This window comes from Morus notabilis, unplaced genomic scaffold (genome assembly GCF_000414095.1).
Source record: "Morus notabilis unplaced genomic scaffold, ASM41409v2 Scaffold1622, whole genome shotgun sequence".
Classification (NCBI taxonomy): domain Eukaryota; kingdom Viridiplantae; phylum Streptophyta; class Magnoliopsida; order Rosales; family Moraceae; genus Morus; species Morus notabilis.
The window spans coordinates 84,513-97,394 of NW_010365318.1; positions in this window are offsets into that span (position 1 = coordinate 84,513).

Here is a 12,882-nt window from a genome sequence, read left to right on the forward strand (position 1 = left end):
GCATGTTATAACGCGGGCAAGTAGCTACTCATTAATTCGATTTTTTTTTCTTGTGCAATTATATTAATGTGATTTTATATGTATGTAATGCATTGCCAGCTATATATCTTTGATGTTTGCTCTTGTACATACTTATGCGGTGATTAATTAACCTAAAAAAATAATATGTGGTGATTCAATATGATTATCTTAATATTGCAACATGTGATGAAGAAACTAAATTTATTATTGTGAAGTTCAAAGATGATCTTTCAAGATATGTTTCTGAGTATTTGCTTGTGAGATTAAAAAATTTCAGCTTTGCAAACGTTAATTTGATCCTATGACGGGTCCATTAATGTGCACTTGACTTTTGTAAATATAATAACAGTAATAGCAAACACTATTAATTTACTTGTTGATTTGCGTCCAGAAAATAATGGACATTATCGATATGAGCCAAATTTAAATTAAAGGAATTAGTTCCGGGTGGGTATTTAAAGGAGTTAGTTGTTTAAAGAAAATAGAGTATAATACAACTTTAAAAAATCTTAATATCAAATGATAAATAAAGAACAGTGCTAAAAGTATGATGGTATTGAGCACGGATTAACAACGTGGGTATGATAGACCTCAATTTTTATTAGTTGTGGTGCTGAAAACTATAACAACTTATTGCTCAATTCCTCAAAAAATTGCCTAACTTGTCGATCTAAAACATTAAGACACTGAACTAGAGTCGCTTGTAAGTTGAAAATCAGCAAACTGTGACTAATGCTCTAATAAATAAGCCTTATAAATTTAAAAACAAAGAGGGGGTGTAGAAAATAACTTTTTCTTTGTTTTACATCTCTTGGAAGTCTTATTTTATAAAAACAAATTAATAAATTACAGTTGCAAATACAAACCAAAAACTAAAGGATCTCAGTTCATAAAAATATAGATTATTAAAATATTGCTTTAATTAGGAAAATACCTTTACTATGGTACTGTCATGCAATTCTACCACTTTTGTGGAAAGGTTTAACACGTACGACTTTCTATAAATAAAAAGACAATTTTACCCCAAACAACTAGATATAGATAATTACTATTTAACTGGAGTTAATAAGTTAAAAAAAATAGAGAATTTACTCTTAAGAGTGCATGAATTTAAATTTTTATCTCTTATTCTTAATAAATACCTTTTTAGTAGTGTAATTATTTAACTAAAAAGGTAATAAATTAAGAGTAAAGGGTAAAAGTATCCAGGGTAATCTCATAAGTTAATCACTGATAATTAACTGGAGTAAATTGCTTTGCTGAATCCAGCTTAGGCCTGAAGACTGAAAGCCCCCAGCCCAGCTTGCTTTGTTAAATTTTTAAGTGAAATTATTACTTTACCACTTTTTTTTTTTTCCTTGTTTAGCCCCCAACCCCCGGGAAAAAATGTTTAAATTCGAGTTGAGATGTGGTTTTATGTGAGAGGTTTTTACTGTAGCAAAAAAGTTAGATGTGATTGTTTGTGAAAGCTTTTTACTGTAGAAAAACTCGAATTCTAAACTCGAATCAGCGAAGCGAAGTGAATGGGGCTTAAATGTATTAAAATTTTCATTTACATCTTAAATCTGAACTTAAATCTATTACTTTACCCCCATCGAAATTTTCTAATTCCAAATAGTATGCAAGAACTTAAAAGTTTAGTTTAAAATTTAGTTTAACTCAAGTTCTGCTGAAAAAGGCATCACTACTGCTGGCCAGTATCTACTTTTTTAATTCGCGATTTTTTTGGGTGCAATTATTAATTGGATTGTATATGAAGTGCAACCCTACATGTGCATGCCAACTGTATATCTCGAGAAATTATTCAGTAATGTACCATATCATTTTACTTATTAGTACATCCTTTCAATGAAAATATATTATTTAGAAACTTTGTTTATTTAAGCTTTTAAATTTATATTTCTCTTTTCAAATGGGATTATTAAGGCCTTGTTCGGCAGCCTAAAAAACTCAAAAAAAGGTAATTCGAGTTCCAATTTTATTCAAGTTCATATTCTTTTAAGTTTGAACTCAAATTTGAACTCAAGTTCAAGTTTTCCCTTCAACTCGAGTTCAGAAACTCGAACTCAAATTAATGAACAGTATTTTTTCTATTCTTAAAAATGCTATAATTTTTTTGGTTTTAATCCTGATTGAGATGATTTTTTTCTATACGTTGACAACGAAAAGACAAATAAAATCCCACCCACATACCCTATTAAAATTTTTCATCACCATTGAGTTTTTATTAAAATACTATCTAAATACAAATTCAAGTTTTGACTCACTCAAACACAAACTCAAAAAGATTCTTATATCAAACCATAACTCAAATGTACACAACTAAACACAAACTCAAGTTACAACTTCAACTCAAGTTATAACTCAAATTCAACTCAAAAACTATACTCAAGTCACACTCTAAAACAACCCTAAGTATTCAAAATAAATTGATTATAATTCCCTTATTATAATCAATTAACTTTGAATAATTGTTTTTAATTCTAAAATACAATTATTCAATTTTCTTGCATCCCTTGCTATTCCATGCAAAAAGCGTACTTTCCTTCCATCGTGTATCTGCCTTACTAAACAGGAGCTAATATCTTTGGATTTTAACATTGAAAATTTGAAGGGAAAACAACAAAGAGAGATCATCATTCAACACTAGCAAAATGGAAACTAAAAAAAAGGTATTTTATACTTGCAATATCTATTCATGAATGTCATGACTTTTTTTACGATATTTCTTTTGAAACATTTGAGGAGTTAGGTAATGATTCTTGCGTACAGATTATATATTTATATAATATTTGTTGTCATTTGCTTTGTACTTTCTTGTTTATTATCATCTTGATGTATTAGAAAGAAAAATCTCGATATATAAGGTGCCATTTGAACTTTTTCTTTTTTTTTTTTTTTTTTTTTTTTTTTTTGGTTGTGCTGTTGAACGGGTATCGTTCTTTTTCTTGTTTTGTTGGCTTTGTGCCCTTTAATGAAGTATAAATTTCATAAATAGCAAGGGACGTATAAAAAGATAATAGTATTACAAAATGAAATTAGATTGTTCAAAATGTATAAAAATTAACATTCATCATTTTTTGTTTGAAAGGGAAATTGCATTTAAACAAAAATTGAGAAACATACAATTTAATACAATGATAAAGCCTCATCGAAGGAACAGACGTACGCCTGAGGTCCAAAAATGAGAAAAAATCTCAGTAATAACGAGAACACTTAAGATTCTAATTGAAACCCCTCCAATCGGAATAGACTTCTGAACTCTGGAGGGACAGACCACCAACCCCCATAAAAAAGAGAACATCAGTAACACGACATAAAAAAATTCTGATCAGACGAAGAAGTCCACACTCGGGCATACAAACGGCCTTAAGCTAATGACTATAAACTATCTTCAAACAACAAAATAAAATAGGGTCAAGTGGGGAAACCACTACCTTTATTATAAACACAAAAACTTTGACATAAAAATTAGATAAAACCAAAGAGATCAAACCAACAAGAACGAGTCCCTCAATGTCAGAAATCTGAGAAGAATGGTTGGAACGGAGCCATAAAAAGCCTCCCAAAACGGCACCAAAATTACTTGAAACTCGGCAGTGCGTGGGGCACACGCGCCTCCACCTTCTGGTGATGATTGACACACACACTAGAGTACCTTCTTCTCCTTCCTCCCATGATCTAGTTCCTGAAGTTTCAACAGGATCCCACAGCGAACGCGTCCTAGATCTACGATAAAAGATCAACAGTCTCTTCCCCTTAAGCGGCTCCATTCCAGTGGCTACCCAGACTTTCATCGGCACGAACCCGTCTCTGATGAACACTGTGATTTTTCCGTTGAGATTTGGAGGCCGACAGCCCAGCGAAAAACTAGACGACCGACCTCAGAACCCAAACACTTGTGAAACTCTAAGACCCTCTCTCATTAAGAGCCATATGGCATTACTTTTGGAGGTTACTTTTAGCTTCTTTCTTTTAGAAGCTACAGCAAGTCTAGATGTTTAGCAAAACCTGCTTTTGTGCATAAGCTTGTAAAAATTGCTGCCCCACAATAAAATTTAAAAGCATGTCAAAAGTTACTTTTGTACAACAGCTTTTGTTGTCATTGTCTAAGTTTACTAAAATAACCTTAATAATAAAACTTAATTCCCAATCTACCCATTTTTCTCTTCCATATAAAATTAAAGAAAATATTTTATTTTAAATATTTATTTGAAAATAAAAAATCATTAATAAATAACTTTTGTTAAATTTGAATAATATATTTTTAATGATTATCAAAATGCATGAATCAAAGCGTGAAAATTTCTAATTGTTAGGAATAGTGTCTAAAAAGAATGAGATGTAATAGAATATTTATTATTTATTTAATAAAAAAATGAGTGTATTATGCATAGTGAGATTATGTAGAACTGGGACACATAATCGATTTGAATTTCTAATAATTTCCGTTAAGTATAGAAAGTTAAATTGAGTCGACCTATGGTCATATAAAGAATGATCTTAATCTTGAGTTATTAGCAGACTCCTATTTATGTATTTATGTCTTTTGATTTACTTATAAGTATGGATTTTGAGATTTTAAATCATATTCCTTGTATCTCGGAGACATGATGAAGTAGGTAGTCGAAAATTTTAAAATACGAGATGGAATCCATTCCTTTTTGGCTTCTTCATTGAAGAAGTAGATAAATAATTCCCTTGGAGGTTGATTTGGAACTTGAATAAGTAACGAGCTCGAATTCATGAATTTATTTTATGAATATACAATTCATTAAAGAATCAATGGTTCTCAAGGATAAATATGTAATTAGCGAGGTTAACAGAAGAATTAAGGTACTTATTTACCCTTGAATAGCATTGATTCTCTAATGAATAATATATTTATAAAATAAATTCATCAATACGAGCTCGTTACTTATTCAAGTACTGAATCAACTATCAAGGGAATTATTTATCTACTTCTTCAAAGATGAAGGAATGGATTCCATCTTGTATATTAACATTCTCGGCTTCCTATTTCATCATATCTCCAAGATATAAGAAATAGAATTTAGAATCTCGAAATCCATACTGAGTAAGTCAAAAGACACGAATCCATAAATAAGAGTACATTAATAACTCAAGATTAAGATCGTTCCATATATGACCATCAATAGACTTAATTTGACATTCTATACTTAACGGAAATTATCAAAAATTCAAATTGCGCTTGTGTCCTAGTTTTACATAATCTCATTATACATAATACACTCATTCAATATTTATTCATATTAACAATGAGGATAACATCGTTCCCTTAATGAGAATGACATGTATTAGTAATGTTTTAATTAAATATTCTGAAACTTTATTTAAGTTCATTATGAACATATTTTGATTATTATCCTTAAATATTATCATCTCGTATATAATATTTATATGCAATATTTAAGGTTACATAAATAATCGCGGATTTTTCAATGATATTCGTAAAATATTCAATAATACATGCACATAAAATAATAATAAAAAATCAGTGAATTCTGATAAGCTGCGAAGGTATCCCGCTCAGTTAGGTAATCTGTGAATTTTGTATCTAAGTATTTGTTAGGGATGGTGTCCTAAAAGCATAAGATGTAATAGGATATTTATTACTTATTTAATAAAAGAGATTTTTTCATTATTTTATGTGCATGTATTATTGAATACTTTATGAATATAATTAAAAATTTCATGATTATTTATTTAACTTTAAATTTTGTAATAATGTTATAGATGAGAGGATAATATTTAAGGATAATAATTGAAATATGTTCGTATTAAATTTAATTAAAATTTCAGAATCTTTAATGAAAATTACTAATACATTTCGTTCCCATTAAGAATGGAACAATGTTATCTACATGTTAATATTGAGAGATATTGAATTAGTATATTATGCACAATAAGATTAAGTAGAACTGGGACACAGACGCGATTTGAAATTTTGATAATTTATGTTAAGTATAGAAATTCAAATTGAGTCTACCGATAGTCATATATAGAACAATCTTAATCCTGAGTTATTAACAAACTCCTATTTATGAATTTGTGACTTTTGACTTGCTCGGTATGGATTTTGGGATTATAAATCATATTCTTTGTATCTTAGAGACATGATGAAATAGGTAGCCAGAAATGTTTATACGAGATTGAATTCATTCCTTCTTTATTGAAGAAGTAGATAAATAATTACCTTGAGAGTTAATTCGGTACTTGAATAAGTACCGAGCTCGTATTTATGAATGTGTTTATTTATTAGAGAATCAATGGTATCAAGAATAGAAAAGTAATTAAGGAGGTTAACGAATTTCACTTAGCTCTAATTATGAATTATTTAGGAGGGTTGATCTATATGGGATGACTATATCAAATGGGTACTTCAAGTTTTTGAAAGTAAATTATGTCTATAATTTCGAGACGGCAATTCCAAGTTTACAGTAGAGTAACTTTTGAAATTAAATAGAATTAATTAATTAATTAAAGAGTTTAATTAATTATTAATTTTCGTTAGAGCTCGAAATTATAGGTCCATGAGTTCCCGCGTTATCGTTGTAATATTTAGAAGACAATATGAATTATTAGGAATTAGTATCACTCAGAATAAATAATGAGATTATTTAAATAAATTAATTTTGGAACAAACTATGGTGGGACCACATGAGGCCACACGCCCAGACACAAGGAGATGTAGGGAACGTGGCATAACGAGAATCCAATTTGAGATTCAGTAGTTTTTCTCTAAATTATCCGGTTTACTTGTTTAACAAGTTATCTAATTAAATTCAAATGAAAATTAAAGTTTGACTTTATTTGAAATTGAAATTGAGTTAAAATTTGAAATAGAATAAAGGAGAAAATTTCTATTGCCTTAAAATTAAATGGGAAAGTATATTTTAAATAGGATTTAAAATATATAAGTGATAACTAATTTTCTATTGCTTTATTTTGAAGATAAAGAAAGAGCTTTTCTAGGACTCTATAAATAGGTGGCAATAGAAAATTGGAGAACATAATTTTTGCTCTCCTTGCTATAGGCATGTGACATTGTGAGAGAAAAGATAAGAAAAATTCACTCAATCCCGGTTCCACCTCATACATGTATTAATATTGGTGGAAGAAAAATTTAGCGAGTTACCAATTATGTATGGTAATATTGGTGGAAGAGAAACTTAGTGAGTAACCAATTCATGTAGTTTTAAATTAGAGCCCACACTATATTGTTAGGAATGGACATCTAGGTGTTGCAAGTATTAAGGACTAGACGAGGAAGATTTGGATTTTCCTAGAAAACTTAGAGCGATGATTGTTCGTGATCAAAGAACTCACGTTATCGACTTAACTGTTTGCTAGGTAAATTAATAAATTAAATAGATTAATTTATTCGCGTATAAATTAATATATCGTTAGAGTATTTAAAAAGTTTTATTAAACTTTTTGTTATACACGATCCATACCGATTTGCTTCCAGAATCAAAATCGTTTCGGAAACCAACACTTAGAATTAGGAAAATGCTTAAAAATGGTGAATCAATAAAAGAAATTTAATTTTTAGAGTTATTTAAATTAATAAAATTAAAATTATATTTTTAGTATTTGAGTGTAAAAATATTATGAATATTGACCATAAAATAGAAGCAAAACAAACTATAAATATGTGTGCTAAAGTATGTCTATTTTAGTCATTATATATCTTTACAATAGTTTTGTACATAATTTACTAAATACTTAAAATTCTACTTCTGGTATTCACAACAACTTTAAAAGAAAATTTTTTCAAATACCTTCATACAGCAGTACCAAATTGACCCTGCCTAACTTTCTCCTGTCTTATTGTTCATCCTTTTAGGTTCCCAACAAAAAAAAAAAATAGCAATTAGCAACTTAGCAAATTATAGTAGATGACCTACTTTCCTCTTGTAGCGCAGATATATGACAGAAGGCATACTTTCCTTGTGTAAAAGACGGAATAGAAGTAATAAAATTGAATAATTATATTTTAAAATTAAATTTAAAGTCAATTAATGAAATAAGAGAATTAGGTAGAATAATTATGGTGATTTCGACTAAACAATCACTGCATGCAAAGCTTAACATAGTGTCCAAATATTACATTTTCATTGGACATGTTATCACATAAACAAAATGTAAATGATGTGATACACTTATAGTTTACTGAATAATTTCTCGCGAGACTAAAACAAATAATAATAATAATAATAATAATAATAACCATAATAATCATCATAATAATCATAATAATAATAAAAATAATAATTAATAATAATTAATAATAATAATAATAATAATAATAATAATAATAATAATAATAATAATAATAATAACAACAACAACGCATGTGATGTCAACAACAACAACAACGCATGTGATGTGACGAATTAAAAAGATATATTATTGTAAAGTTCAAACATCTTTCAAAATTATTAATTAATTATAATAATATTACATGTGATGAAGAAACGAGATAACAACAACAACAACAACGCATGTGATGTGATGAATTAAAAAGATATATTATTGTAAAGTTCAAACATCTTTCAAAATTATTAATTAATTATAATAATATTACATGTGATGAAGCAACGAGATAAATTATTGTGGCGTTCAAAGACCTTTCAAAATATATTTCCAAGTATTTGCAAGTGTGAGAATAAAATTGTTAGCTATGACATACGTTTTACTTTTTAAAACCGGTCCATTAATGTGTCACGCCCTGAAGCCGGGGCCGGTGACGTGAAGGCTCGATTAGGAGTAATAATCAAAATCCAAAAGTAAAGTATTAAGTAAATTTCTAAACAAGTCTCCGTTTACATATGGCTGAAAATAAATTACAAGAAAGTCACGGGGTCGCCTGCACTTTCTAAATCACTTAGGGCTTCACCCACAGGATGTGCAGCATTATACATACATGAACATGTAAATAACATTACTGACATCAACCACAGTCTAGAAATCCAGAGTTCAAGGTTTACAGAATTTACAAATCCTACATTCGTACACAGGGAGGATGAACGCAATCCTCTCTTTACCGGATGGTGGCAGCTAACTCCACTACTCCACATAGCTCCTAGAGTCGCCTGGGAGGGGTTAATATTTATAAAACAATAAAACGTGAGCGAAATGCCCAGTAGGATATATTTTGAAATAACTTTATAAACAAGTAAATAAATGAGTAAGCAAGTAAATAAATAAATAAATAAGTAAATAAGACATTCAGTTCTAACAGAACAGCCGGAACCTCACATCCTTTTTCTGAAAGGAAATATATATGAAAATCTCTGTATTACAGGCATCAGCAAGTAATTTATACTATGATAAATAACTTACACAACCACATGCACAAGCCTATCACCCCCGGGCCGGGTTTCGGGTTCTGCCCCAAAGGATGCACTCTCCGCATCCTATCTAGGCCATCAGTCGGTTTACCGATTCGCAAGATCTCTTGTCTTAAGAAATCATTCTTTTAACTTTATGAAATAGTTCATTATAATTCCAATAGTTAAAATCAAGCTATTATTTTTTAATATGCGTTTCTTTCGCAAACATGTCCTTTCTTTAAAATATTTGCAAGGCCAAAACTCTTTCAAAATCAGGATGCCAAAGAAATGGGTAAGAAATCCTACCTCACAAGTACCAAACCTGGCTAGCGTTACACTATTCTGGCTTTCGCTTCCTCAAAGCCCCTCAATCTGAGTCCTCAACTAGTACTGATACAAAACAACACTTACGATTCAATCCTCGTTCCTAAAGTAATTTCAATCTCAATTATATCCTTTGATTTCCTATTAGTATGTCTTAATCAAATTTCAAGTTCCATAAATGAATTCATGTTTCAAATCATCATTCCAAGGGTTTTAATTCCAAAACATGGATTAAAGACGTTAATCCATTCACTTTAGGTCCCCAAATGAAACTAATTTGGGTTCTCCTCGAAAACTGAGGTCAAAATAGCATTTTTAGGCAAAACATGGTCAAACTCCGTGTACACCGGTCGACCGGTAATAGAGCAGTGCAACACTACTGGTCGACCGGTGGTGTGCAATTCAGTTAACCACACAAGTCGACCTGGTGCAGTGCAATTCGGTCGACCTATGCGGTCGACCGGTGGAATCAGGGTAGGATGGCCAACATGGCGGATCCGAAGAAAATCAACGCAAAACCTCCAATTTCAAGTTCAAATCTGAAATATTTCAAGGAGAAATCACCCAATCCATGTTTCAAATGACTAATCAAGTCCAAAGAACGAAAAATACCAAATTTCTACCATGATTTTACCCAAAATCCACCAAAACCCTTTTTGAACAAAAATATGTTTTTTTAAATTTGAAAAATTCAAGATTCAAGAGAAGCTTTTTAGAAATCTTACCTCAATCATTCTCTTGACGTTAAAAACTTCTTGAAATTCTCATTTGCTTCAAGATTTGGTTGTTTTGAGACACAAACGGGAGAGAGTACGAGAGAGAGAGAGTGTGTGTTCAAACGAGAGAGAGAGAGAGAGAGAGAGAGAGAGAGAGAGAGAGAGAGAGAGAGTGCACGGAAAAGAAAAAAAGGAAGAAAAAGAAAAGAAAAAGCAAGAGAAAAAGAAAATGGACAGGTGTCAAAAAATAAGAGACAGTCCAGAAAATGTGTGTACACACACTCTGGGGTGAAAATGTAAATACTGAAAATATTTAAATACCTTGGAATCATTTAAATTTACCTGTCAGAAACATTTAATAACATAATTATTTAATTAAACCCGATTAGGCACACTAATAAATCTTAATTACCTTAATTAATCTCGTTTAATTTCTCGGGGTGTTACAAATGTGTGCATGATTTCTGTAAAAAAATAAATAAATAAATAACGAAGACTGTTTTATATCATGCATCCATAATTTTTTTGCCTTAATGAGAGAGAATAATTAGTGTTAAGAAGGAATTCCTTATTTTCTTTTTATCGTTTTCATATAAATATTTATATGTCCAAGAAAGTTAACGTTTTCATTAAATTTTTTCCTTTCAAAATTCTTCTATATTTTTTCTTTCAAAGTTTTTAGGTTAAAAAATTCATAATTACCATTAGATTTTCCTTTTTTCCATGCGGTCTTATTTTCTTCTCTTATTTTCTTTTTTGTTTCTTTTGCATACATATTACTGTTAGGTTGTTGTATCGAAACATGTTAACCAAAATTTTATCGACATAGAAGTTAACAACACACAAGTTGAGATATGTAAATACATATATGTATAAATGAGTTTTGAATGATTGCATTTTTTAAGGTGGTTAACCATACAGGGCAACTCAAGGATAAGGCCACTGGGGCCATTGCCTTAATTACTCTCCATGCCAGAAAATTTGGGGTGGCCGGGGGTGTGAAACTCTCCCATTTTGTGCCATGTGATCCCCAAAGAATAAGATTGTATAGACAAAAATACCCCCAGAATAAATTAGGTTTTGTTCTTTTTTACCTCTCTAACTATCTGCCGCCTCTCTCATTTTTTACCCTTGCGTAAGGCCGCCACTGCAACTTCGTCGCCATCATCTTGCTCTTCTATTGTTGCCGGAATCGTGAGGGTGCTTGGACGAGCAAACGGAGATCTCATCGGAGGACCAACAGGTGAAGTCCAAAAACTTTGTCACCTCACTCGTTAAAGCTAAAGCGGTTCAAGATGCGATCTCCCCTCGTAGCTTGTGGAGGAGATCGATCGGGCCGGAGATCAACGACTAATTGTTTTTTTTAATTCTTTAATGGATTAATGGATTTTCGTCAAGTTTTTCATGTTTTCATAGGTATTATTTGCGATTTTGTTGATTTTTTTGAATTTTTAAATCTTCCGGCGACTGTGATGTTGAAACTGCCGCCAATTTGGACAGTTGTTGGTCGGTATTCCTGCCATATACCGATATTATGGTCAAATACCGGTTGGTATCTCGATTACATACTAATATCGTGATCGGATATCAAACGGGTATTTTAAAAGTATATTTAAATCTCGTTTACAATTTTAAATTTTTAGAATAAAAATTATTAAAAAATATCATATTTAATTTTTTTTTTTACAGTAAAAAATTTTTAAAAAATATCACACTTTAATTTAAATTAAAAATTTAAATTTATAAAATAAATTAAATTTTAATATTTTAAATATAATGTGATGATATGATTAATAGTTTATATTTCTTACATACGTCAATTCAAGTCTAAAAACTGTGGCGATTCCCCTTAAAGCCGAATTGTCTTAGGCCCCCGCAATGAGCAAAGGCCTATCTTGTTGATTCTTTCTTTCTTTGCTTTGCTTTTTATAATTTTTTAAGAAAAAGAAAATTTTACTATCATTTGAGATGTTAATATTTCTTATTTTTCCCTAAACACCCAAATTTCTTCTCCCTTCAAAAGAAAAATAACCTCCAACAATACAACTTTTTCATTCCAAATTTCTAATTCCTTCCATCTCATTTGTTCCAATGCTATTAAAAAAATATTCCAACAATATAATTTGAAGGTTTTTAGTTTAATATTTAAATAATTTTGTACTAATTTTATTATTCTTAATTTCCTTTTGAGATTCATATCATATTTTTATCTATTGTTTCATTTGGATTGAAATTTTATTATTTGTCTAACATAAATTACAAATATACTAATCTGGATCCATGGAATTCAAGAGAAAAACTTACGAACAAAAAATTTTTATTAGATCCTAAAGAGGAGCTCTTGATCAGTTTCTAACTAGCAATAAAACTTATTCTATTAGAAGTCAAAGTTTAATAGCTGAAACATATGAATTAGGAGTATGATGATTGTAGGAAAAAAAAAAAATATATATATATATATA